General features: G+C 44.9%; 1 long non-coding RNA gene across 2 annotated transcripts in view; it reads right to left on the bottom strand.

Moving 5' to 3' along the window:
* LOC102171344 overlaps positions 1-26332 on the bottom strand; it is a 172615-nt gene that overhangs the window by 4930 nt on the left and 141353 nt on the right. Inside the window, exon 4 of one of the 2 annotated variants that reach the window (XR_001296245.2) lies at positions 11245-12549. The exons of the other annotated variant lie outside the window; for it this stretch is intronic. This is a non-coding gene — a long non-coding RNA (uncharacterized LOC102171344). Of the gene's footprint in view, positions 1-11244; positions 12550-26332 lie in introns of those variants that run through there. 2 annotated transcript variants of the gene reach the window in all.

The raw sequence follows: 26332 nt of genomic DNA, 5'->3' as shown, positions 1-26332 counted from the left end.
GAATACTGGAGTGGGTTGCCGTGCCTTCCCCCATGGGATCCTCCCAACCCAGGGATCGAACCCAGGTCTCCCGCATGGCGGGCAGATCCTTTACCATCTGAGCCACCAGGGAAGCCCAAGAATACTGGAATGGGAAGCCTATCCCTTCTCCAGGGGATCTTCCCAACCCAGGAATCGAACTGGAGCGTCCTGCATAGCAGGCAGATTCTTTACCAGCTGAGCTACTAGGGAAACCCCGGAATAACCCTACGTGTCATCATATAATTTCCCTCTAGCCCATGGTAAACTTCTTTGCTCTAAAGTCTACTTTGATATTAACATAGCCACTTCCTTTTGATTGATGTTTGCATGGTGTATGTTCGTCCTTCCTTTGCTTTCACTCCACCTATGTCATTGAACTGGAAGTGAGTTTCTTGTAAAGAACACAGTCAGGTTATCTTTTTTAAACCCACTGTGCCAGTCTCTACCTTTAATTGGTGTACTTATACCCTTTACATTGAAGGTAACTACTGACCTTAAATGGGGCCTCCTTGGGGCTTCCCAGGCGGCACTAGTGGTAAAGAATCCACCTGCCTGTGCAGGAGACATGAGAAATAGGTTCGATCCCTGGGTTGGGAAGATCCCCTGGGGAGGGCATGGCAACCCACTCCAGTATTCTTGCCTGGAGAATCCCATGGACAGAAGAGCCTGGTGGGCTAGTCCATGGGGTTGCAAAGAGTTGGACACGACTTACCACACTCGCAAGCGCTGGCCTATGGGGACCAAGTCTGATACTTTATTTGTTTTCTGTTTGTTCTTTCTGTGCATCAGTCTTCTTTTTTTTAGCTGGCTTTCTCTGGGTGACCTGAACAATTTTAGAGTTCCTTTTGGATACAACTGTATTTTCAGTGTATCCCTTCATTTTGTTTTCTTGGTTATTATTTTGTTTGGAGACTATGCTGCTGGGAAACCTTTGGAAATGAGGAAGAAGCTGGTGAGTCCAGGTTTCCCTATGCCACTGCACAGAGGCCAAGGAGACTGAGGGCTTCACTGCAGTGGCAGCTGTGGGTGGCTCTAACCACCTGATGGTATCTCAGTTCGAACCAGGAGCCAGGAGTGTCCAGGGCTTTTCTGCAGCCGGTTGATTGGACTGTCTGCAAGAACCCTGGGTTGTAAAGAGGAAGCTGGAACTTATTGGTCTCTGTTGTGTTTTCGTTTTCCTGGACTTTGGCCAGAGATAGCAGGATACTCTTGGGGTTTTTTGTTTGTTTGTTTTGTCTGAGCCTATTGGTGATCCTACATGGCGTGCCTCTTTGGTGCTCTGTTCAGGGTATATGGAAGGTAAAAAAGCTCAGGGAACTCAAAAAGTTGTTTTCTCAACTCTTGAGGATTCCTGCCAGTCTACCTTCTACTTTTCCAATTTTCAGAATCCTTTTATCATTGCCTATTAAGTAGCTTCCTGGGTAGTTCAAACTGTAAAGGAGACCTAGGTTCAGTCCTTGGGTTCAGAAGATCCCCTGGAGAAGGAAATGGCAACCCATTCCAGTACTCTTGCCTGGAGAATCCCATGGATACAGGAGCCTGGTGGGCTACAGCCCATGGGGTTGCAGAGTTAGAGGTGACTGAGCAACCCACACACACACACACATTGGATAGCTTCCAGGGTTTTTAGTTGTACTTAGAGAAACAGAGGAGGGAAAGTGAATCTACACCATCTCATTGCAGAACCAGATGCCAAGACAGCCTATTTTTAAAGTGTTTCAGACATTATTTTCTTTCCCAGTTGATTTTCCAGGAAAAAAAAAAAAAAAAAACAACAACTATCAATGGTGCTTCCTGTGACCACAATGCCACCCTCTGCTTTCTTGGAAGAGATCAATTGAATTATTCAAGGTTTCTCTGAGAACCTGCTCTGTATTTAACCCCAGGATATTGAATTGCTTTCGAAAACCCAAACAGGTTATCACTTCTTTCCTGGATCAAAAGTTGGTTCGTAATGTAAATACTTGCCTCTAACACAGCTTTTCTTTGAGCTCTTCCCATTCCTCATCCAGTGTCTTGAAGTGTTAGGGGAAGCACACTGACTGGAACCGCCCACCCTGGCCAGGCACCATAGTGACCATTTGCCTGAGTTGTTTTAGGACAGGAGGTCCTGGTAAGGGACATGGAACTAATAAGCCCCCACCAACCAGAAGAGTTCAGGAAAGGTCAAAAGAAGACACCACATGTCAGACTGTTGCAGGAAGAGGGACCCCTTCCAGGGCCCGAAACTGGACTCTTGTCTAACACTCAGAAATGAATTGTCTGAGGAGACACATGTGCTGACAAACCAAGAGATTTTACTGGGAAAGGGCACCCGGGTGGAGAGCAGTAGGGGAAGGGAACCCAGGAGAACTGCTCTGCCGCGTGGCGTGGCTCGCAGTCTCGGGTTTTATGGTGATGGGATTAGCTTCCGGGTGGTCTTTGGCCAGTCATTCTAATTCAAAGTGTTTCCTGGTGGCGCATGCACAGCTCAGCCAAGATGGATGCTAGCGAGAGGGATTCTGGGAAGTGGACGGACACGCGGTGTCTCCTTTAGACCTTTCCTGAACTCTTCTGGTTGGTGGTGGCTTACTAGTTCCGTATTCCTTACCAGGATCTCCTGTCATAAAACAACTCATGCAAATGGTTACTATGGTGCCTGGCCAGGGTGGGTGGTTTCAATCAGCATGCTTCCCCTAACAACTCCCCCCCGAGAGACTTCATACTCAAGGTACTTCTTGGGAATTGGGGCGGAGGTCTCTTTCTTCTGTAACTTCTTCCTGCTGTGCATGGGCGTAGGCCTGCCTAGCAGAGCGGAAGTCTCTACCTGATTTAAGTTGGGATGTTCCACATCTGAAACCAGCTTCCACCCTTGTAGTAACAGCAATTTAGTTTGAAACTGTTGGCCCCTCTCAGAGATGAAATAGACAAGGGCCAAACGGGATGATCATCTCTGGTCCCCGGAAACAGAAGGCAACATTTGGGGTGAGGGTTGCAGGGTTTGTGACCCTTTTTGATTGGTTGGTGGTGAGGCAACAGAGCTGTGCTCCAGGAATCTTGTGTTCAGTCTGAAGTTCCCATCCGGCTCAAAGACATTGCTATGCATATTTCTTTGAGTAGGAACCAGGACTCTGTCTGGAGGCTGTACCAACCTTTGATTTTTTCTCCTGTTTCTGTATCCCCTCCCTTCCCTGATTTGCAGTTGTTTGAATCCACCCTTTGGAGCTCAGGGAAGGTCAAGGAGGCTGAATGAAGCCCATATCCTATAGACAAGAAATGGAGAACACAGAACAGATCTCTACTCCAGAGCCCCACAGAGTTCTACTCAGTTTTAATTTAGGGAATTAGGCAACTATGACTGAGATAACTTCCTGTCAAAATGGAGCATAGGACTGCCTCAGCTTGGAGTATACACACTGAATTGGAAGCATTTCTGAGTTCCAAGTTCTAGATCTGAGTCTTGTATGATTAAAATCTAAATCCTTTGGTCTGCCATTTTGGTGTAACAGACCCAGTTAGAAATAGTTGGAGGAGTGATAACTGGAATTTACTAGACAAAATAAATCTCATTTCTTATTAGAAGAATAGGCCTGAAACCCTGTCTGGACCTGGCACTTCAGGAAGACTTGTAGCCATGTAGCCAGTTGCCTAGTTTTATAAAAAGTAAGGTTACTAGCTTCCAGCAGACATTGTTTTGAGAATGGTGGCATCCAAGCCTGACACGACTCAGAAAACTCAAGTGTTTAGAGATACAAGGTCTAATCTGAAAGTACACCCATAGCATCACCTAGTTATTTCCCAGGATATCTGAACCATAGCTACACTATTTTGACTTTTAATTGTAAACTTTTCCTTAATAACCAAAGCAGATTTCACCGTTAATGATGTCAGTGTTTCTCTAGGTATGAGAAGATGCAAGAATTGGGCCTCATAAAATCTTCTCCTGAAAAGATCTAACTATCTGAAGGCCTGTTCTGCCAGTTTTTCCCAGAGCACAGAGTGCCTCATTCCTGATTTTCACCCTGAACTCCTTTCAGGGGCGTTGAAAGTCGGCAGTTGCAGTGGCTATGATTTAATCTTTGTAGATGTAGATGGCAAGTGTCAGTCTTCAGTTGGCAGAGCCCCTTTTTGCTCATAAACTTGACCATGATTTTGACGGGGGCATTTCATGTCCATTTTATCCCATGGTGCTGAGAATGTCCATTCTCAGGTTTGACAAAGATTTTGTTGACAGGCCACTCAATGTGCTGTTACTGGACTAGGCCATAAAATAGTATCCAAAATTCTCTGGACCACTAGCCTCTTGGTCCAGGAAAATATTCCCTCTTGTTGCTTCTTCCCATACCTAGAGTTACACTGTTATCATCATCGATCTCATATGGGACTATATATTATTCTATTAGAGGCCTCAGACACACATTTGACAGTGTAAGAAACAGCAGTTTTGTAAATCAAATGAAATACAAATAACATAGCCAGCGGTATTAGTAAAGTTACAAGTAAGACTTAAGTTAAGAGCTTGCATTAGATGTAGCCCAGAATATCTCAGGTCATCTGACTTAGTCTGCTCTGTAGAATCTTTATCTTCCAGGGAAATTATATACTGGCACCGTCTATAAGGCACAGAGCCCAGTTTTCTAGTGTCACTAGACTGATTATCTTTAGTATGATTTCATTGTTTCCAACACAGAGGAGACTTTAAACCTAAATTACTATAGCCTGGTGTTATCTATATAAATCCATCCCATAATTGTGGGAGATTTTTCCCTCCTTTGCATAAACTTTTGTTGTTCTGATTGAGCTTGGGTAATAGAAAAAAGCTCAAATTTATGGCCAGAGTCAGAGCAGGCATTATTAATTGGCCCAGTAAGGGGATCCTATCTAGTAATATCACAGTGACCTAAATATGACTCTAATTTTTTTTTTAAGTAAATTTTCTCAGGGCCAACCAGTTAGAGTCTGGTAGTAGAGAAATTTACCAAGGTAACCCAGAACTAGACACAGGTAATTGGCCACAAACCCAACAATTGGATTGATTTTTAAAACTAGTATAGGATAAGGCCTATGACTGAAAAGCATTTGACTTATATGCAAAGGTCTAAGAAGTCAAGAAAACATAAATGATCATACGAATCAGGTCCAGCATCTTGGGGAAGCTGTCTACCTCTGATGTCGTCATCTTCTCAGACTTTTTATCTCCTGATAAAAAAGTCCTTCCATCCAGGCTGGAGACAGCCCCTTAAATTATGTCTTTTTCTAGTCCTGGTTGCAGGTCATGAGGCATCTGATCTTCATCAGATTACTGAGATGAGCTTCAGAAACAAACTTAGGGTGTTCTTTAAGAATTCAATTAAATTTTACATGAATATCACATAACAGCAAAGAACTAAGTAAGAGATGAGTCTTACTAGATGTAGACCTCCATTAACAAACTGGGATTTAACATTTTTTGAAATATCTTTTTCTCCCTAAAGTCGCCCTCATTTTCATCAAATATAACTAAATTAAGGCTAGTTTGTTTGCAAAATCGGTCTGTTCTCACTGATTTTGGTCTGATGATTTTTATAACCATAATTGATTATAGGCTTTTTATTCTGCTGAAACATTTATAGAGTCTCAGACTGAACTTTTAAAATAAGACAGGGCTGGGAAACTCACACCAAAGGCTTAGCACAGATTTTGCCAACAAATCTAGGTGAATTCTTCCCTTTTTAAAGTCTCAAAAATTTCCTGAGATTTTTGTACCCGTGAGATAACCTTCCTAGCTCATTTGATAAACTTACTGGAAACCTAAGAATTTCCAATTTTTGGAGGAGTCAGATGGGGAGAAAATATAATTGTTTTGTTTATAATGTTTAATTTTACCAAAGTATTGTCATAATTAGTCTGAGAGGAAGGTTTTTCCTACTCCCTGAAAACATAAGGTTCAAACCCGTAATTTTTCAGATAGAAACCATAAAAGTTATAAGCATATTCGCTGGTTCATTCCATCCTTCCACTAACTTTTGTGAAGTCATCAGGTTTTCCATTAGAATACCAGGACATATCAGAATGTTAAGAACTCCATATAATTTCTAGGATATCTGTATTAGTAATTTTACCATACATTTAACATGAGCGGATTTATTACTCATTTGATCATCTTTTTCATGTAATTTAACCAACCAAATAAGCACAGTTTAATATCTCTCTTTGGGATGTTTCAGGGGCCCTCTGAAGCACCCCAAAGTTAACTAGAGGTCAAAAGAACTTCAAAAGAATTTGATTTAGGAAGTTTTATCGAAAAGATCAATCAAAAGGGTTTAGAACTTTGGTCAGATTGAGCTGATGGGTGTATCATTTAGCTTGTTGATATGTCACAATGGGCATAAATACCAAGGCTCAAGGTCTAGTCACAGTCAGCTCCGCCATGTGGACCTAATTGGCTCTAACGCGTTTTCTATGGCTGTGTCATTCCCAACAAAATCCATTTATCTAACTAATTGTAATCCAATTTTAGAAAATCCTGACCATGCATAACTCTTTTTAGTATTTTTTCATACCTTTTCCTTATTTTTTTTTTTTTTACTGAAAACACTATTTACTTTTCTTTAGCAACCAAGAACTAACTTTTATATTAGCATTTTATAGATGGGTGAACATAAATACCAGTGATAATTTCTAAAACCCTTGGTTTCTGAGAACATTTTAGGATGGCACCAAACATTATTTATTTATAGTCTCAAATTTCTTTAGTTTTTCTGTAAAAGAAAATTAGTGTTCAGTAGTTCAGTTCAGTTCAGTTCAGTCGCTCAGTCGTGTCCAACTCTTTGCGACCCCATGAATCGCAGCACGCCAGGCCTCCCTGTCCATCACCATCTCCCGGAGTTCACTCAGACTCACATCCATCGAGTCTGTGATGCCATCCAGCCATCTCATCCTCGGTCGTCCCCTTCTCCTCCTGCCCCCAATCTCTGCGAGCATCAGAGTCTTTTCCAGTGAGTCAACTCTTCACATGAGGTGGCCAAAGTACTGGAGCTTCAGCTTTAGCATCATTCCTTCCAAAGAAATCCCAGGGTTGATCTCCTTCAGAATGGACTGGTTGGATCTCCTTGCAGCTCAAGGGACTCTCAAGAGTCTTCTCCAACACCACAGTTCAAAAGCATCAATTCTTCGGTGCTCAGCCTTCTTCACAGTCCAACTCTCACATCCATACATGACCACAGGAAAAACCATAGCCTTGACTAGGCGGATCTTAGTCAGCAAAGTAATGTCTCTGCTTTTGAATATACTATCTAGGTTGGTCATAACTTTTCTTCCAAGGAGTAGGCGTCTTTTAATTTCTTGGCTGCAGTCACCATCTGCAGTGATTTTGGAGCCCTAAAAAATAAAGTCTGACACTGTTTCCACTGTTTCTCCATCTATTTCCCGTGAAGTGATGGGACCAGATGCCATGATCTTCGTTTTCTGAATGTTGAGCTTTAAGCCAACTTTTTCACTCTCCTCTTTCACTTTCATCAAGAGGCTTTTTAGTTCCTCTTCACTTTCTGCCATAAGGGTGGTGTCATCTGCATATCTGAGGTGATTGATATTTCTCCTGGCAATCTTGATTCCAGCTTGTGTTTCTTCCAGCCCAGCGTTTCTCATGATGTACTCTGCATAGAAGTTAAATAAGCAGGGTGACAATATACAGCCTTGACGTACTCCTTTTCCTATTTGGAACCAGTCTGTTGTTCCATGTCCAGTTCTAACTGTTGCTTCCTGACCTGCATACAGATTTCTCAAGAGGCAGGTCAGGTGGTCTGATATTCCCATCTCTTTCAGAATTTTCCACAGTTTCTTGTGATCCACACAGTCAAAGGCTTTGGCATAGTCAATAAAGCAGAAATAGATGTTTTACTGGAACTCTCTTGCTTTTTCGTTGATCCAGCAGATGTTGGCAATTTGATCTCTGGTTCCTCTGCCTTTTCTAAAACCAGCTTGAACATCAGGGAGTTCACGGTTCACGTATTGCTGAAGTCTGGCTTGGAGAATTTTGAGCATTACTTTACTAGCATGTGAGATGAGTGCAGTTGTGTGGTAGTTTGAGCATTCTTTGGCATTGCCTTTCTTTGGAATTGGAATGAAAACTGACCTTTTCCAGTCCTGTGGCCGCTGCTGAATTTTCCAAACTTGCTGGCATATTGAGTGCAGCGCTTTCACAGCATCATCTTTCAGGATTTGAAACAGCTCAACTGGAATGCCATCACCTCCACTAGCTTTGTTCGTAGTGATGCTTTCTAAGGCCCACTTGACTTCACATTCCAAGATGTCTGGCTCTAGATTAGTGATCACATCATCATGATTATCTGGGTCGTGAAGATCTTTTTTGTACAGTTCTTTTGTGTATTCTTGCCACCTCTTCTTAATATCTTCTGCTTCTGTTAGGTCCATACCATTTCTGTCCTTTATCGAGCCCATCTTTGCATGAAATATTCCCTTGGTATCTCTAATTTTCTTGAAGAGATCTCTAGTCTTTCCCATTCTGTTGTTTCCCTCTATTTCTTTGCATTGATAGCTGAAGAAGGCTTTCTTATCTCTTCTTAAAATCTTATCTTATTTGGAAATGACCTAACTATTCAAAAGACTTCCAACGTTTAGCACACTTGGCACAACCCTTAGAAATTTAAGTTATGCCAATCTGGAAAGACTATTTTAGACAGATGTTTTTAAAGAATAATTATTCTTAATAGAGTTTATATAAAAGCTCATATCTCATTTACATTTTTTACAAGTTTCTTCACTTGAGGTAATTTCCTTGTTGACAAACTTGTAACAGATACAATATTTAACTTATACAATGAAAACATTCTACTTAATGTTAATTACTTTAAGACATGTCTATATTAGACAGGTCAACAAACAAATATTAATATTAGGTATTTAATACTGAATATTTCCCAGTTCACATGAACCTGGAATTTATTGTTTAATTTAGAATTATTTGATTTGTAAGCGCTTACCTTTTTTTAAGCCAATTAAATAGAGCTCATTTACAAATTAACCTCAAAAATATTACCCAGAGACAAAGACATACCAAGACATATTTAGACAGACACAGTGCAAGAACTAGCTTCATTTTCTAAGTTTAGTCATGAATTAGAGATTACAATATAAAATTTACTAGTTTATAAAAAAAAACAGTCAAAATAAATAAAATTTTTAGAGTCTCTTTTCCCTTTTTCCTCAGTGTCAGAAGTTAGAGATGGTCTAGGTAAGTGTTCCTGAGAGCCCTCGTCTCAAGGCACAGGGAAAGAAAATCAAGTTCTAACAAAATGCCGGCAGGTCTAAACCACATGGTGGCCAAAGCAAAATGGCCATCAAAGACCACAACACAGCACACAGAGTTAAAACACACACACATAAGCCCGGCAGTCCTCATCAGACACTCCCTTAAACACGAGAATACAGTCTCTCAGAAACCTCCTACAGAGACACAGAACTTCTGATCAAGTAAAATATCTCAAGTCTTCAAAAATTTCAAGGGGAGGAAAGGAAGCCAGGTTGAAAGAAGAAGGGGGAAGAGGCGGGAGAGAGGGGCGAAAGGGGTGGCCTTACAGACGTCTCCTGCCACCTACAGATACCCAGGTGTTATGGGACTTTTCCCTGGGCCTCCAGAGAAGGGAGGACTGGAACTCAGCCCTACCAGAAATCAGGCCAGACCAGAACCAGAATTCAAGTTCTCTGCCAAGAGGAGGTGATCAGTCTCCAATCCTCAGCTCAGGCCGAGGGCCCTTCGACCAGATTCCTGCATCCAGCACCGGGGGACTAGAAAAACAGGGAAGGATAGGAAGGGTTAAGGAGAGGAAAGAGAGAGGGAAGAGGACAGAGGTCAATAAAGTCTCTTGTTCCTTACCGGTCGGGGCACTCTGGCCAGTTGTCCGCGTCAGGAGGAGACCAGGGACAAAAGGGTCCCAGTTGCGGCCACTGAGTCTGGTCCATTGGCAGGCAAGCTGGCCCCTGAGTACCCCAAGTGGTCAGGATGTCAGTCTCAGAGAAGAAGAGTCCCCGCCAGAGTCGCCATTTGTTGCAGAAAGAGGGACCCCTTGCAGGGCCCGAAACTGGGCTCTGGTCTAACACTCGGAAATGAATGGTCCGAGGAGACACATGTGCTGACAAAGCAAGAGATTTTACTGGGAAAGGGCACCCGGGGGGAGAGCAGCAGGGGAAGGGAACCCAGGAGAACTGCTCTGCCGCGTGGCTCGCAGTCTCGGGTTTTATGGTGATGGGATTAGTTTCCCAGTGGTCTTTGGCCAGTCATTCTAATTCAGAGTCTTTCCTGGTGGCGCATGCACGGCTCAGCCAAGATGGATGCTAGCGAGAGGGATTCTGGGAAGTGGACAGACACGTGGTGTCTCCTTTAGACCTTTCCTGAACTCTTCTGGTTGGTGGTGGCTTACTAGTTCCGCATTCCTTACCAGGATCTCCTGTCATAAAACAACTCATGCAAATGGTTACTATGGTGCCTGGCCAGGGTGGGTGGTTTCAATCAGTGTGCTTCCCCTAACAAGACCACCTCCCAGAATCCTTCTCTCTGGCATCCATCTTGGCTGAACAAGGCGTGCACCACCAGGAAGGACTCTGAGTCAGATGTCTGGCTAAAGACAACCCAGAAACTAATCCCATAAAACTGCTAGCCACGTGGCAGAGCTATTCTCCTGAACAGCTATTCTTCTCTTCCCTTCCCCTGCTGCTCTCCACCCGGGTGCCCTTTCCCAATAAAATCTCTTGCTTTGTCAGCACATGCGTCTCCTCTGACAATTCATTTCCGAGTGTTAGGCAAGAGCCCAGTTTCAGGTCCTGGAAGGGGTCCCCCTTCTTGCAACAGAAGGAAGGCTTCTTTTTTTTCCCTTGGGAGCCGAAGGTTACGAATACATTTATCTAGAGACAGATTACCGTGGAACTACTGGAGTTTTCTTAATTACAAATGTTTAGCTGCACGAGGAAAGACCTTGCATCTGTGTTTTACTTGTTTCTCATCTTGGGCCTTTGCCCGACAATATTGGATGGGCTTCCGTCCCAGTGACCTGCAGGAAAGTGCACTATTAAAGCTTGGAGTTAATGTTTGGATTTTACCACAACGACACAGTAGCCAGTACACTGTGAGCTGATCAAGCCTTTCCCCCTCTCCAAAAAAAAAAAAAAAAATTACCGTGTTCTATATCTTTTCCCTCACCATAGAGATAATCTCATTTCTCTTAAGTAACCAGAGAGTATGGGGGCAAGAATCCAATCTATTGACTTTCTTACATCTTGAAGACACAATTTAGGAAAAAGTACACCAGATTTAACATGATATATATCACTCTTTTTTGTGTGCCATATATTATCTCTCCCCAAGATTTTGAAAACAACTCTAAATTGCATGCATACAATATTAAAATATGTAGCAAAACCTGTGAGTTTACATGACTTCGGGCTTACATCAGTACAGTGATTCATAAATAATGTGGTAAACAAAAGAAACTTTAAAAATGGCATATGTTTATCCTTAAGTTGAAATTCAGTGTTCACAGGTGAAGTAACACATTTTCAAGTGCATTTTATATTTTTCTTTTCTGAATTACTCTTAATGCCACTATCTTTAGAAATATTAAAAACATGTACCATTTTCTGGCACTACATGAAGTTTAGTGCTTGAATGCAGGGTTAAAAAGCAGCTAGTAAATTAACATACTCTTTATTGCTATGGGCACTATCCACTCCAAATTTTCCAAAGAGCCAGCAAAATCAGGTACACACAACTAACCAGCATATTGAAACTGCTTTTATAACTTTCTTGAAATTATTTTAAAAATCTGTGTTGAAGCACATTTAATTTCTTTTAATTTGTAAAAGTGACACCATTTGAGCGATTTTAATTTACAACCTGAAGGGAGATTCCGGTCATCCATAACCTCAGCTGAAAATCCGAATATAAAAGTTTACACAAAACCTGTTTCCCACAGACATGTATGAAATGAGCATTTCATAGACATCTCTTCAAATATTATTTGCCCTCTACACTGATACGGCAAAAAAAAAAGAGGAAAGCAAAATAAAAATATGGGGAAAAAAATGACAGTCCTTGCCTACCTTCAACAAATCTAATGCTAGAGAATAAAATAATAATAAACAAATCGGCCCACAGAGAAAACAGCTTTTCCTCTGCATCCTTTTGAAGTGCGTCTCCTTTTATTTTTTATTTTTGGAAACCTGCAAATGAGGGCTTCCTTGGAAATGGAGGCATTCTGTCGAGTTTCCAGACTCCGAAGATACACAAAGCAGTCGGTTTCCCTCCCCTCCCCACCCCGACCCTGTAAATAGCCTCAGGCCACGTCTGGGCCTCCCTCCGCTCAGGGTGTCTACCGCGGGGCTGGGGGCTGGGAAGGCCAGGGAGGCAAGGGCGGGGCTCTGGGGGAGGGGAGAGGAAGGAGGAGAGGGAGAGGGGCAGGAGGGCAGGGGAGGTGGACTCCAACTGCAGCCGGCTTGAAGATTCGCGTGCGTCCGGCGCAGCCAAAATGTGCACGGTGCAACACGAGAGAGAACCGCCTGAGAAAAGAGAGAAAGAAAAAGTACTGCTTCATCGACTGAAAACTAGTCCTGTTCTTTCCTGGTTTGATGTCAACTCAAAGGACTGACTTGGAATTGCCCGCAGCAATATTGGGCCGCTGCCCACACAGCAGACAGTTTTCCTGGCCAGCAACAGGCTTTTAATAAAACAGGATGCTGTCCCATTACTAAGGCCGCTGACGACTGTCCCGAGAATGGGCCCCAGTCCAGAACTGCCTCCCCCCACAGAGCATCAGTCTTGTGATTCTTATCGCTGGGGGCTGCTTGGCCCAGGAGGAAAGCCAGTCTCCCAGGGGCTTGCTGAGCTAATGTTTGCAGGCGGCCACTCCAGATCCTGGAGCTGAGTGCTTCTGCAGAGTCTTCACCATCCTTGAGCGCGCCCCCTCCTGCTAATTCTAGCAGTGCATTTTGCCTGTTAGGACATTTAAACAGAATGGTGGTGGTGGTTTAGTCGCTAAGTCATGTCTGATTTTGCGACCCCATGGACTGTAGCCCACCAGGCTCCTCTGTCCGTGGGATTCTTGAGGCAAGAATATTGGGGGAGGTTGTCATTGCCTTTTCCAGGGGATCTTCCCCATCGAGGAATCAAACCCAGGTCTCTTAAACAGAATGGGTGCTTGTAAATAAAGTACTTGGAATTGCCCTGGTGGTCCAGTGGTTAAGACTCCACGCTTCCAATGCAGCGGGTGATTTCGATCCCTGGTCTTCAGGCAGGAGGCAGATGGGCACCCCCCAGGGTAAAGTAATTGGAGATTGATTCTCTCTTGACTGAAACTCCAAGATGAGAACAGCTAGACAATTAAGGGAGGACACTGAACCCTGCCCAGGCCACATATTTCTCGTTTGGAAGTCAGGAGACCTCCCGACCACACATGCATAGAAAAGGCTCCTTGGAGGTCAAAGGGAAGTCATGTCAAGGGATACTGTACCCATATGCCTCTTCCATAAGACGCATTTTGGCTAAGAGATGTGTACACACGCATGGAGAGATTCTGAGGTATAACGATATGGACTGTGAACCAGGCAAATTAGAATGATTGGCCAAAGGAAACCCAGAAGAAATGCCCCATAAAAGCAATTCAACCTGCCATGAGGGTGCGACTTAGCAACTCAGGGACTGTCCCTCTGAGTCTGCCCGAGTGTCTATCCACACCTACTATACTCTTTTTCCTCTTAATAAACATTTTACTTGCTTCACTACTTTCCATCTTTGTGGAAATTCTTTCCTGCAAAATCGAAGGACCACGGTACTTGTCACTGACCACTGGTCCAGTGGCTGGGATCTGGTGCTTTCACTGCTGAAACCCAGGCCAGTCTCTGGCTGGGAACCCACACCCCACTTCAAGACATTGCTGGCCGAAGCCGTGTGAGATCTGTCTGGGAACTGAGATCCCATATGCCTTGTAGTTCAGCCAAAAGGAAAAAAGAATTTAAATGTAAAATTAAGGAGCTGGTGTTCCCAGGAAGGTTGAAGACCTTCTGTCTCCCCTTTTCCATAGCAAGCTCCCAGAGTCATGTCAGGTCTAGATTTGGACCCAGTTTCACGTCTCAAGTGTGATGAGCTTTAAGCGTTTGGGCCAGGGTCTCCTGGGTTTGTTTTCTGCCCACTTGAAGTGAACTCGAGTATGTTTCATTTGGGACAGCAGTTTCTGAAGTTTTCCAGTTGCGCTTTGATAAAAGGTCCCCTCTTAATGGGTGAGCTCTCAGGCCCGGCACCCCCTAGACTGCCTGAGGGCATCAGATTGTGAAAGTCTTCTATGACTATTGCCCCATAGGCACCCACAAGATCCTGCTGGAATGTGCAGGAGTGGCTGAGCATAGAATCCACAGCATGTAAACCCGCAAGCCGACTTTGACAAAGTCACAGGAGACTGGACTCCAACCAGAAGAGAAATCACTGTCATTGACAGGAAAGGTCTGACAACCTAAACTCTCTCTTCAAATCTGCCCTGGCTTCCTGTAATGTCCTGGCTTTAGACAACTTAGTACACTATGTGCGTGACTCAGTTTCCTCGTTTGTAAAACGCAGAGAAGGTACCTGGAGGAGAGAGAGTCATTTAATCATCAGATTGTAGGCTGGTACTTTCATTACCACACCCAGACAGGCATCATCAATCCCTCACAGCACCTTTCAGAGTCCAGATGTAAAACCCAGTTAGGCACAACCAATCCATTGAAGATGGCACTTGAGTAAAGACTGTGATGGTTTCTAAGTTTTCTTTCAAGTGGGATGGTCTGTGAGCCCATGAGTCTAAATCCAATCTATTTCTATTTACTTTGAAGTTCTGGGGAGGAAATTGAAGGAATTGGTGTTACAGGTGGTTTCATTCCTTCTTTCACTGGAAGTTCGTGACTTTGGCAGTGAAAGGAGGAGACAGGAAGTATATGGAAGGAACATCTGGGCATGTAGATGGTGTCAGAGTGGAGAATTGTGTCTCCTGGACTGCAGCCCAGATCCACCCCAGAACAGCGGGGTCCTGGCAGCAGGCAAGATGTATGAACCAAATCCGAGAACACGCTGCAGGAGACTTGCCAGTGTGACCAGAAAGAGTTTGAACAGAAGCTTTGGAGGGAGGCATTTTTAAAAAGCCCCGATAAATCGACAAAACCAGAAAAGATGAAGCACGGCCCTAGAATATCAGCTAGGGTCCTGGAAAGCAAATGAAACTGCTCTTGCTGATTCAAGCAAAAAAGGGAAAATGTTATTAGAAGCTACAGAGACGCTCGCAGTGGCAACAGGAAAGCTGGATTCTGAGCTCAGAGCCTGTGCAGCCCAGGACAGAAACATTCCCACTGTCGGGTGTCTCCGTGGGAAATGAATGGGTTGTTGCTGCTCACTCCGAGGCTGCTGAACTCAGCTGGGCTTGGGGCTGCTCCAGGGCAGAGGAGGGGGCCCTGCAGACAGACTGTGACCACCTTTCTGCTCCGCTGCAAGGGACACAGCACCTGGACTCTCTGGTCCACTGACACGGCACACGGGTCAAGGTCAGGTCACAGAGGGTCGAGGAGTTGCACAAAGGAAGGGATTCCAGGCTATTAAAAAACAATGTCCATATAGTCAAGACTATGGTCTTTCCTGTAATCATGTACGGATGTGGGAGCTGGACCATAAAGAAGGATACACACTGAAGAATGCATCCTTACGACCTGTGGTGCTAGAGAAGACACCTGAGAGTCCCTTGGACTGCAAGGAGATCAAACCAGTCAATCCTAAAGGAAATCAACCCTGAATACTCATTGGAAGGACTGATTCTCAAGCTGAAGCTCCAACACTTTGGCCACCTGATTCGAGAACTGACTCATTTGAAAAGACCCTGAAGCTGGGAAAGACTGAGGGCAGGAGGAGAAAGGGGTGGCAGAGAATGAGATGGTTAGTTGGCATCACTGATTGAATGGACATGAGCTTGGGCAAACTCCAGGACATGGTGAGGGACAGGGAAGCCTGGCAGGCTGCAGTCCACGGGGCCATGAATAGTCAGACCCGACTTGGCAACTGAACAACAACAACAAAACAATGATGCCCGGCGTCGTAGGTGACAGACGTCACGCTGTAGGCACATCGAGTGACCAGACTTGTACCAGGACAGCCCAAGAGTGCACCGCGAAGAAGCAAACAAATACAAGACTGGGTCCAGCAAGCCCACTGGGCAGAGCTGAGGGTGACTCGAAGGTCAGATACCAGGTGTGCAAAAGCCATCTGGAAGGCACGGATGGGGTTAAAGGACAAAGAATTAGTCAATTAATTACCAGCCATCAGGACCAAGCAGAGGGGAGGACAGGAAGGAGTCTAGCAGGTGTCAGAGATGAACGTCAAGGCCAGGGATGGGGTGAAGCAGGGAGTAAAAAGTGAGACCTGTACACAAGGCTCAGGGTCATCTTTCTCCACTCTGATGGGGTCTGTCTTGCTGGAAAAGAGCCGCATTTGCAGAGTGGAGGAGGTGCCTTCCCAGGAGTGTCCGTGAAATCACTCACATTCAGGGAGTCTCCTGAACTCTGCTTTCTGGGAAGTACAGCTCCCAAATTCAGAGCCTAGCTCCCCCTTTTCTGGGCATGGTGCCAGTTCCTAGGGCAAGGAGCCAAGCTCTACTGTCTGATGTTACATGGCTCTGCTGGGTTGGGCGCCAGGGTCTCACAGGGTAAGGGGAGCAGATAGGAGGCGATTGTGCCACTATCTCACTCCCAAAGTAGGCAGCAGCAGAGAAAGATGGAGAGATCTGAGTCCTGGGGACACGGACAGGTTCTGGTCCAGCTGTGCCTGAAAGTGGCTGACCTTCAGACTTGGCTTGAGGGAAAAATCCCCTGAGCCAGTAGACTCTCTTTTTGGGTTTCTATCACTTGTAACTGCACAGGATTTCAAGGCTTCCTTGGTGGCTCAGGGGTAAGGAATGCTCCTGCCAAGAAGGAGACGTGGGTTCAATCCCTGGGTTGGGAAAGTTCCCTGGAGAAGGGAATGGCAACCCACTCCAGAATCCTTGCCTGGGAAATCCCATGAACTGAAGAGCCTGGCGGGCTACAGTCCACGGGGTCACAAATAAACCAGCATGATTTAGTGACTAAACACCACCTAGTGCTGGTCACCCCAGTGCCCGACCGGGGAGGCACAGGACCTGGATCCCCACCTTGGCTCCAAGTCACATACTCATGTGACCTTGGTCCAGTCACTCCACCACTCCCAGCCCCGGTGTCCTCGTCTACGGACACGGCTTTCAAAGCCTTGAACAAAGACGTCAAAGGCACTAGTGTCAAATATGTGGGCAACCAGAAGCTGAGAAAGACAATATATATCATAAATAACCAAATCACCAATGACACAAACTCATTTCAGCTGGATGGAATAAGAGGCCAACTAACAAGACGAGTAAAAATCGAGTCAGAATATATGTCAATAAAAACACTGAGTATTAAAAATGCAACACAGAACATGCAGGGGAGGGCCTGGTTATTTCCTCAGCTCTCTGTGTGACAGTATGTAAGGAATAACCCTACACTCCAACATGTGGAAGAGCTAAGGAGCAGAAGTGACCTGGGATGTTGTGCACAGTTCTGAAGAATATACTGACCTGGATATATTAATGGAAATTATGTTACAAGATAAGAAATCAAAGATCAAATACTATCTACTGGATGGATATAGTTATGGAGAAGTGTTACATACCAATTTATAGCAATCGGCGGAAATGCTTCTCTAAAAGTTGTACCTTCACCCTCTTAGCAGAAAAGAAAGTCTGGCAGCCTGTGTTGCCGTGAAGTTATTGTCAGTGAGTCCCGGATGAGAGTGCTAAAAGCCAATGTAGCTTTAGTTGTATCCATAGAAGTATAATGTCTCTATAATGGTCTGCCCTCAGGGGCCAGTGCAGGTACCCAGGTGTGGCAATCTGCTAAGAGCTCATCTTTTAGGTAACAGGCATGATGGAACAGGTCATAGGCGTGGTTATCCCACACAAACTTTGACTCACATACTTCTGGACTCACCTTGTGAGAAGACAATTAACAATACCTTCCAGACAAATGGAGACATGAAATGTAAAGTGAACTGCCTGTACCACTAAGAAAATAAGCATAAATATTTATCTGCATCTGAGAGGTGTGAAAACACCCTAAAGATAACATTCCTGGGAATGATCATAAAGGAACATATCGGTAGACATAAAAATTTTAAAACTTCAGGGTCTTAAATCACATAATAAAATTTAAAAGGCAAGAGAATAACTGGGAACATATGTATCAGAGAGTGGGTAGTTGTGTGCGTGTGTATATGGACACACGCGCATGTGTGAGGGCTCACCGCTAAGTGTTGTCCCGCTCTGTGCGTCGCCTTGGACTATCGCCCGCCAGGCCCCTCTGTCTGTGGGGCTTCCCAGGCAAGAACACTGGAGTGGGGTGCCACTTCCTTCTCCAGGGATCGAACCCATGTCACCTGCAGAAGCCCATGTGTGTGCCAAGGATAAGACTAACAGAAAAACAGACGAAAAAATACAAGCAAGGATTTTAAAGGAAAGTTAATGCCAACGATCTATGAGAATTTAAAAGACGCTCAGATTTGCCAACAACCAAATAAATGCAGATAAAAACAGTAAGGTAACATTTCTCTCTCAAGATGGCAAAAATAAATGACGGTATATACAAGGGTAGACTTTTCTGGTGGTTCAGTGGTGAAGAGTCCCTGGGCAGTGCAGGAGACTCAGATTTGATCCCTAGGTAGGGATGATCTCCTGGAGGAGGAAAGGGCAACCCACTCCAGTTCTTGCTTGGGAAATCAATGGGCAGAGGAGCCTGGAGGGTTACTGTCCATGGGGTCAGAAGAGTGGGAAATGACTTAGCAAGCAAATCAGCACCATCATATACAAGGATCCAGTGACAAGGCAACGGTATCAGCAGGGGTGCTAATTAGATTCTCCCCTCAGCACTCACTAGCTGAGTGTCTTTGAGCAATTTACTTAACCTTCCAAGCTATAAACTGAAATAATCATAATTCTTATCTGACAGGGTTGTCAAGAGGATTGACTGAAATTACTCTCACCCAGCGGTGAGACTTCAAGGAATTTTTTTCTAATTTAGCAGCAAGCCAGCAGGGTATGGCAACCCACTCCAGTACTCTTGCCTGGAAAATCCCATGGGCAGAGGAGCCTGGTAGGCTGCTGTCTATGGGGTCGCTAAGAGTTGGACACGACTGAGCGACTTCACTTTCACTTTTCACTTTCATGCATTGGAGAAGGAAATGGCAACCCACTCCAGTGTTCTTGCCTGGAGAATCCCAGGGACGGGGGAGCCTGGTGGGCTGCCATCTATGGGGTCACACAGAGTCGGCCACGACTGAAGCGACTTAGCAGCAGCAGCAGCAGGGTATGGCTAAATAAATCATGATATATTTGTAAGGTGAGCTATTGCACAGACATTAAGCATATTATACAAGACTATTTCCTAATGTAAACTGCTGGAGATATTATGATCCTAATATTATAAAGTAAAATACATATATACTTTTTATATATAGAAAAAAAATAGTTAACATTTTGTTTCTTCTTTCTTGTAGTCATCTCTAGGTAATGAGCTTTATAGGGGACCTTTTTTAAAGTAAAGATAAAAGCTATAGGGACAAAGATGGTATTGAAACCAAACGAAGTTAAAATGAAACAAAATGTCGTATATTGTGCCCTGACAATGTCAGCTGGTGAGTTTAGATTGCTGGGAACCTTGAATGACGTGAAACAGCTGGAGACGATGTGCAGTCTGCAAGACAGAAGGTCCTGTGGGGCTGAAACATCTGCCTGCACAAGTAGAGGGATGCCGCACCGGGGTGCGCCCTGCTTTTCTTTGCTTCTGTTACATTTATCCATTTCTGGCTGCACGGGGCTGTCTTTCCTCTCTCCTGCGCAGGCTTTCTACCGCGGTTGAGAGCTGGGGCTCCTCTCTAGTTGCGGTGCTCGGGCTTCCCATTGCACTGGCCTCTCTCGTTGCAGAGCGGGGCCTCTAGGTGCTCGGGGTTCCGCAGCTGCGGTTCCCCAGCTCTAGAGCATGGGCTGAGCTGCTCCGCGGCATGTGGGATCTTCCCGGACCAGGGAGGGTCTCCTGCATTGGCAGGCAGATTCTTTACCACTGAGCCACCAGGGAAGCCCTGTGCCCCGATTTTGCCCTCTGGAACAGCATGTCACTTGCCTCTCAATGACTGGCCATCCTGGGGAGAGTAGGACTGTGAGTCCTAAGGGGCTTGAAACCATACTTGGGCCCTTGAGGAAGAGTCCCATCTTGGTCCAAGAGAGCAGGTATGGACCCACCTTTTCTGGGGATTTGGATTTGATAAATTTTTTATTTTCTCTTTAAGATGGAAACCCATAAAAGTACTAATTATGGAACAAAGAGGATGGTCAGTGTAATTATCAACAGACTAACAGTATGCCAGAGGGAATGACTAGCATCATTCTCAGGAACCGTCTGTTTCATATAGCAATGAAGGCTGGATTCATTTCTTCCACTCTGCTGCTCTGTGACATCTCGTAGCAGAGACAAAACTAGACCAGAAGTCACTTGGTTGAGTAAAATTCAGACATTTCCTTAGTAGATTAGATCTGCAAAAACTGGGTTAAAAAGAAGAAGGTAGTCCAATGATACAGATCAGACCTGACCCCAGGAGTAGAGGCTGCGTCATAGGTTTCCAAGTGGGAGTCGATTAATCATCGACAAGGAGCATACATCACTGACCACAACGGTCATGGTAAGTGTCGGAGGCAAGCAATTATGGCACCCAGAATCCACTCTCCATCCAAGGTTTCTCCAAAGAAAACACACTGATGGCCAAAAGACACAAGACAACATGTTCAACATCACTAATTATTATAGAAACGCAAATCAAACCTACAGTTACGAACCACTTCACACGGGTCAGAATGGCCATCATTAAAAAGGTTACAGATAATAGATGTTGGCGAGGTTGTGGAGGAAAGGGAACCCTCCTCCACTGTTGTTGGAAATGTAAATTGGTGGCCACTATGGAAAACAGTATGTTGGTTTACTTGCTAAGTTGTGTCCAACTCTTACAAGTCCACGGACTGCAGCCCGCCAGGCTCCTCTGTCCATGCGATTTTCCCAGGCAAGAATACTGGAGTGGGTTGCCATTTCCTTCTTCAGGGGATCTTCCCAAGCCAGAGATCAAACACAGGTCTCTTGCATTGTAGGCGGATTCTTTACCGACTAAGCCACCAGGGAAGCCTCTGGAGGTTCCTTAGAAAAGTAAAAATAGAGTTACCATGTAACCCAGCAATCCCATTCCTGGACATGTATCTGGAGAAAACTCTAATTCAAAAAGATACATGTCCTTCAGTGTATGTAGCAGTACTATTTACAGTAGCCAAGACATGGAAGCAACCTAAATGTCCATCAGTGGACGAATGGATACAGAGATGTGGTACATGCACACTATGGAATGCTAATCAGCCATAAAAAAGAACGACATTTTGCCCATTGCAGCAGCATAGGTGGATCTAGAGATTGTCGCACTAAGTGAAGCAGGTCAAAGACAAATATCATTTCATGTCATTCATATGCACAAACTAAAAAATAACACAAATGAACTTACTTACAAAACAGAAATAAACTTACAGACATAGAAAATAAATTTATGGTTACCAAAGGGGAAGGGAGGAGGGATAAATTAGGAACTTGGGATTAACAGATATACACTACTATATGTAAAACAGATAAGCAATCAGTTCAGTTCAGCTCAGTTGCTCAGTCGTGTCCGACTCTTTGTGACCCCATGAATTGCAGCACGCCAGGCCTCCCTGTCCATCACCAACTCCCGGAGTTCACTCAGACTCACGTCCATTGAGTTGGTGATGCCATCCAGCCATCTTATCCTCTGTCGTCCCCTTTTCCTCCTGCCCCCAATCCCTCCCAGCATCAGAGTCTTTTCCAGTGAGTCAGCTCTTCGCATGAGGTGGCCAAAGTACTGGAGTTTCAGCTTTAGCATCATTCCTTTCAAAGAACACCCAGGGCTGATCTCCTTCAGAATGGACTGGTTGGATCTCCTTGCAGTCCAGGTAAGCAATAAGGGCCTACTATTTAGGATAGGGAACTATATTCAATACCTTGTAGTAACCTGCAATGGGAAAGCATAGCTGGATCACTTCGCTGTACATCTGAATCATTGTAAATCAACTATACCTCAATTTAAAATAAATAAATAAAAATGTCCGGGCCCCTAATGAGATATACCCATAGAAGGGCTTGTTTCTTCCTGCCCTTCTGCTCCACCACCATAGCACCGGCTTCTGTCCTCAAGGCCACAAGACAGTTGCAGGGGCTCCTGTTTTCACACTCACATGCCACAGGAGGAGGAAGGGAGCTCTCAACTAGGTCAGCTATTTTTAACTTACTTTCCCCAAAGTCCCACATTATTTAGATGGGTTGCCTGATTCAAAATGTGAACATGTGACCTGGAACCAATACCAGTACATTCCAAGATCCAGTCCCAGTGATCAGTCCAGGGTGGGCAGCTGGTTCAGTCACCGACATTCCTCAACATCTGCTACGTGGGCTGCTAAGCCCACATCAGGCTGTGGGCTGGACTGCTGGCAGCCAATTCATGGGACCTCTGGGGGCAGGGAGGCTAACAGTGAGACAAAGCAGAGAGATGGAGTGACTAAGACCCATTCCTGCTGACGTCACGGAGTCTAGCGAGTCCTGAACCTTTCACACAGGGCCAGCGGCATGAGTGCTCACCGTCAAACCACGGCGGTGGGCCTGCAGGGTGAGGGCAGCGCAACGGAGGAAGGCTTAAAATGTGACAGGATAGGAAGGTAAACAAACAGAAAAGGCTGTATCTTCTAAAGCAAGGAGCAAGTTTCTTTGTATTTTAATCTAAAGGGATGGCCTCTGAGGGTGTGTCCCGCTCTGGGCTTCTGAGCCTGTGAGTTACCTGTTGCTCACTTACAAGCAAGCATCTCTGCTCCTCAGGGTGGGAAGTCCAGAGAGAGCCAGAGGCAAGCAAAGCCAGTGGGGAAAGTGGGCGATTCAGGAATAGTGCTGGGACTACAGAGCAGCCATCTGGAGAAAAGGCGGTAAGACGGAAGAACACATATGACTCATTTAATTTGTGTCTTTTACTTCAACCTTTGTGCTCTGTAGCCTTTGCTTTGAGTCAAGAATGTTGCCTACAGCCTGAAATACACAGGATAGCCCTTTCTTAAAGCTCTGACCTTTAAGGGTATAACACTTTTCCATTCACATAGAGATAAAAAGTTGCAGAATAGAGAATAACATTTGAGTTGTTGAGGTTTATAGGAACATCATGACCTGACCTACAAGGACAGCTGCAAGAACAAAGGATTCCTATACCAACAAGTTTGCAACAACCTACCATGCCCTGCCCTCATCTGGCCTTTAAAAGTTCTTTGCTGAAACCCTTCAGGGAGTTTGGGTTTTTTGGACATGAGCCAGCCGTTTTCTTTGCCTGGCCCTGCTATGAAGCCTTCTGTGCTCGAAACTGACATTTTGGCTTGACCTCGCTGTGTGTTGGGCACATGGTCTAGCGTTCAGTACAAGGTGAATCCATACAATAATTACATACCCAACTAAAAGTTACAGAGATCAAATTCTGTTGTTGCTTAGTCGCTAAGTATGTCTGACTTTTGGGGGAACCTCATGAACTTTAACCTGCCAGGCTTCTCTGTCCATGGGATTTCCCAAACAAGAATGCTGGAGTGGGTTGCCATTTCCTTTTCCAGGCGATCTTCTCAACCCAAGGATCAAACCTGCATCTCCTTCCTTGGCAGGTGGATTCTTTACCACTGAGCTACCTGGGAAGCCCATATAGATCAAATGCTGCTGCTGCTGCTAAGTCGCTTCAGTCACGTCCGACTCTGTGCGACCCCAGAGACGGCAGCCCACCAGGCTCCCCCGTCCCTGGGATTCTCCAGGCAAGAACACTGGAGTGGGTTGCCATTTCCTTCTCCAATAGTTACATGTAAAAATATGAAACCATAAAAGTGCTGAAAGAAAATAATTTTTCACTTCAGAAGGAGGAATACTTCTATGAACATAAACACCAATTACAAAACCAAAAAGAGAAAATTTGATGAAAATAACTACATAAAAATCAAGTTTTCCCTGCATGGCCAAACCTACCACAGACATACTCAAAATGCAAATGTCAAACTGATAAACATTATTGAAAAAGTGCAAATATCCCTAATATATAAATACTCTTCTAAATCAATAAATGACCAACAGTCAAACAGAGAAGGGCTTCCCTGGTGGCTCAGTGGTAAAAAATCTGCCAGGCAATGTGGAAGATATAAGAGATGGGAGTTCAGTCCCTGGCTTGGGAAGATCCCCTGGATCTTCCCCTGGCAACCCACTCTGGTATTCTTGCCTGGAAAATTCCATGGACAGAGAAGCCTGGTGGGCTATAATATGGGGTCAAAATAGAGAAAAAAGGGGCAAAGGAGGTGAACTTACAAGACACAGGAATGGGAATACCAGGGACCCTGAGCACTGGAAGAAACACTCAGCACCATTCACAGGAAGAGAAATGCAATTCACATTTACACCAAGATATCATTTCCATCTTTCAGATGGTCTAACTTTAATCCCATGCTATATTAAAAAAGATGTTTGAAAACAGGCACTTCTATTCATTCTAGTAATTTGCAGAATAGTACAGCTTTGGTGGACAGTAATTTTGCAACATATATCAAAACTGTAAGTGCATTTATCCCCTTTACCTGGGAACTTGGCATCTGAGAATTCATCTACAGAAATTCTTACGCACGTATAAGCCATGTGCACCTATAAGGACATTTAGGTAACATTGTCTGCATTTGCCAAAGATGGGACACAACCCAAACGTCTAATATTCTGCAATTAGTTACATAAAAAGTAGTACAGTATCCTCCCTGGAGCAGTTCCCTGGTGGCTCCGATGGTAAAGCGTCTGTCCACAATGCGGGAGAGCCAGGTTCGATCCCTGGGTCGGGAAGATCCCCTGGAGAAGGAAATGGCAACCCACTCCAGTACTCTTGCCTAGAAAATTCCATGGGTGGAGGAGCCTGGTGGGCTACAGTCCATGGGGTCACGAAGAATCAGACATGACTGAGCGACTTCACAACTTCACGATTCTCCCTAGAGGAGGATATGGCCACCCACTCCAGTATTCTTGTCTGGGAAGACCCATGGACAGAGGAGCCTGGTGTGCTACAGTCCGTGGGGTCACAAAGAGTCAGACATGCCTTAGCACCTAAACCACTACCACAGTATGCTATCCTTTATGTAACAAAATAAAGCTGTGGTTCATGTAAAAAATAGGATCCCTAGGAATCTGATGAAGATGGTTGCCTCTAGGAGGGTTCTGGGGGTCAGGGTGAGATGGAGTCTTCTCTACATGAAGGGATCTGAAGATGATGGTTGCCTCTAGGGAGGTTTGGGGGCCAGGCTGAGAGGAAGTCTTCTCTACACGTTGGTTTGAATCTTTGACATTTTGGACCACATGCAATGGTTATTGATTTAAAATTCTTTTTAAAATTTAAAAAAGGCAAGATATCTCTGTTCTTCTTTCTCTCCAGTAAGAGTCAGCAGGTGAGTGGCTGGGTGCCTAGGTGGATGCCAACCCCGTCTCCTGGCTGGGTCACCACTGCTTGGCCGGGTATCCCAGCTGTCAGGATGGCAGTGTGGAAGGTGAGGGTGGGGCCTCAGCTGTGTGCTATGTGGAGGCGTGCTCCACGCTCACTTGTGGCCATCACCTCATGCGTGGGGCCTGCTGGTACTCTGCTCACAAGTTTTCATCTAATTATGAATTAATTCATACACATTAGTGGTGAATTCTGTAGCCTTTCAAATTATTTTGGAGGCAGGCAGAGGAGAACATATTTTAAATCTGAAATAATTAAAATGTCACAGTTGCTTGTGCCTCTTAGGTACTGGGGCTTCTGTGGTGGCTGAGACGGTAAAGAATCTGCCGGCAATGCAGGAGACCCAGGGTTTGATTCCTGGGTCAGGAAGATCCCCTGGAGCAGGGCATGGCAAGCCACTCCAGTGTTCTTGCCTGGAGAATCCCATGGACAGAGGAGCCTGGCAGGTTACAGGCCATGGGGTTGCAAAGAGTCAACTGAGCAACTAACACTTAGGTACTGGGGGCCCACAGATGGGGAACAAGTTCAGGACCAAAGGCATCATTCATAGCTCCATGTTCCCGTATGTGACCTCTCCCCAGGGCAGGTTTCCAATGAAGCCCTTCAATCTGCTCTTCTCACTGCACCCCAGGCAGAAGC

This window comes from Capra hircus, chromosome 11 (assembly GCF_001704415.2).
Source record: "Capra hircus breed San Clemente chromosome 11, ASM170441v1, whole genome shotgun sequence".
Lineage (NCBI taxonomy): Eukaryota > Metazoa > Chordata > Mammalia > Artiodactyla > Bovidae > Capra > Capra hircus.
The sequence above is the reverse complement of the archived record's forward strand: the minus strand, read 5'-3'. Positions and strand labels throughout refer to the sequence as shown.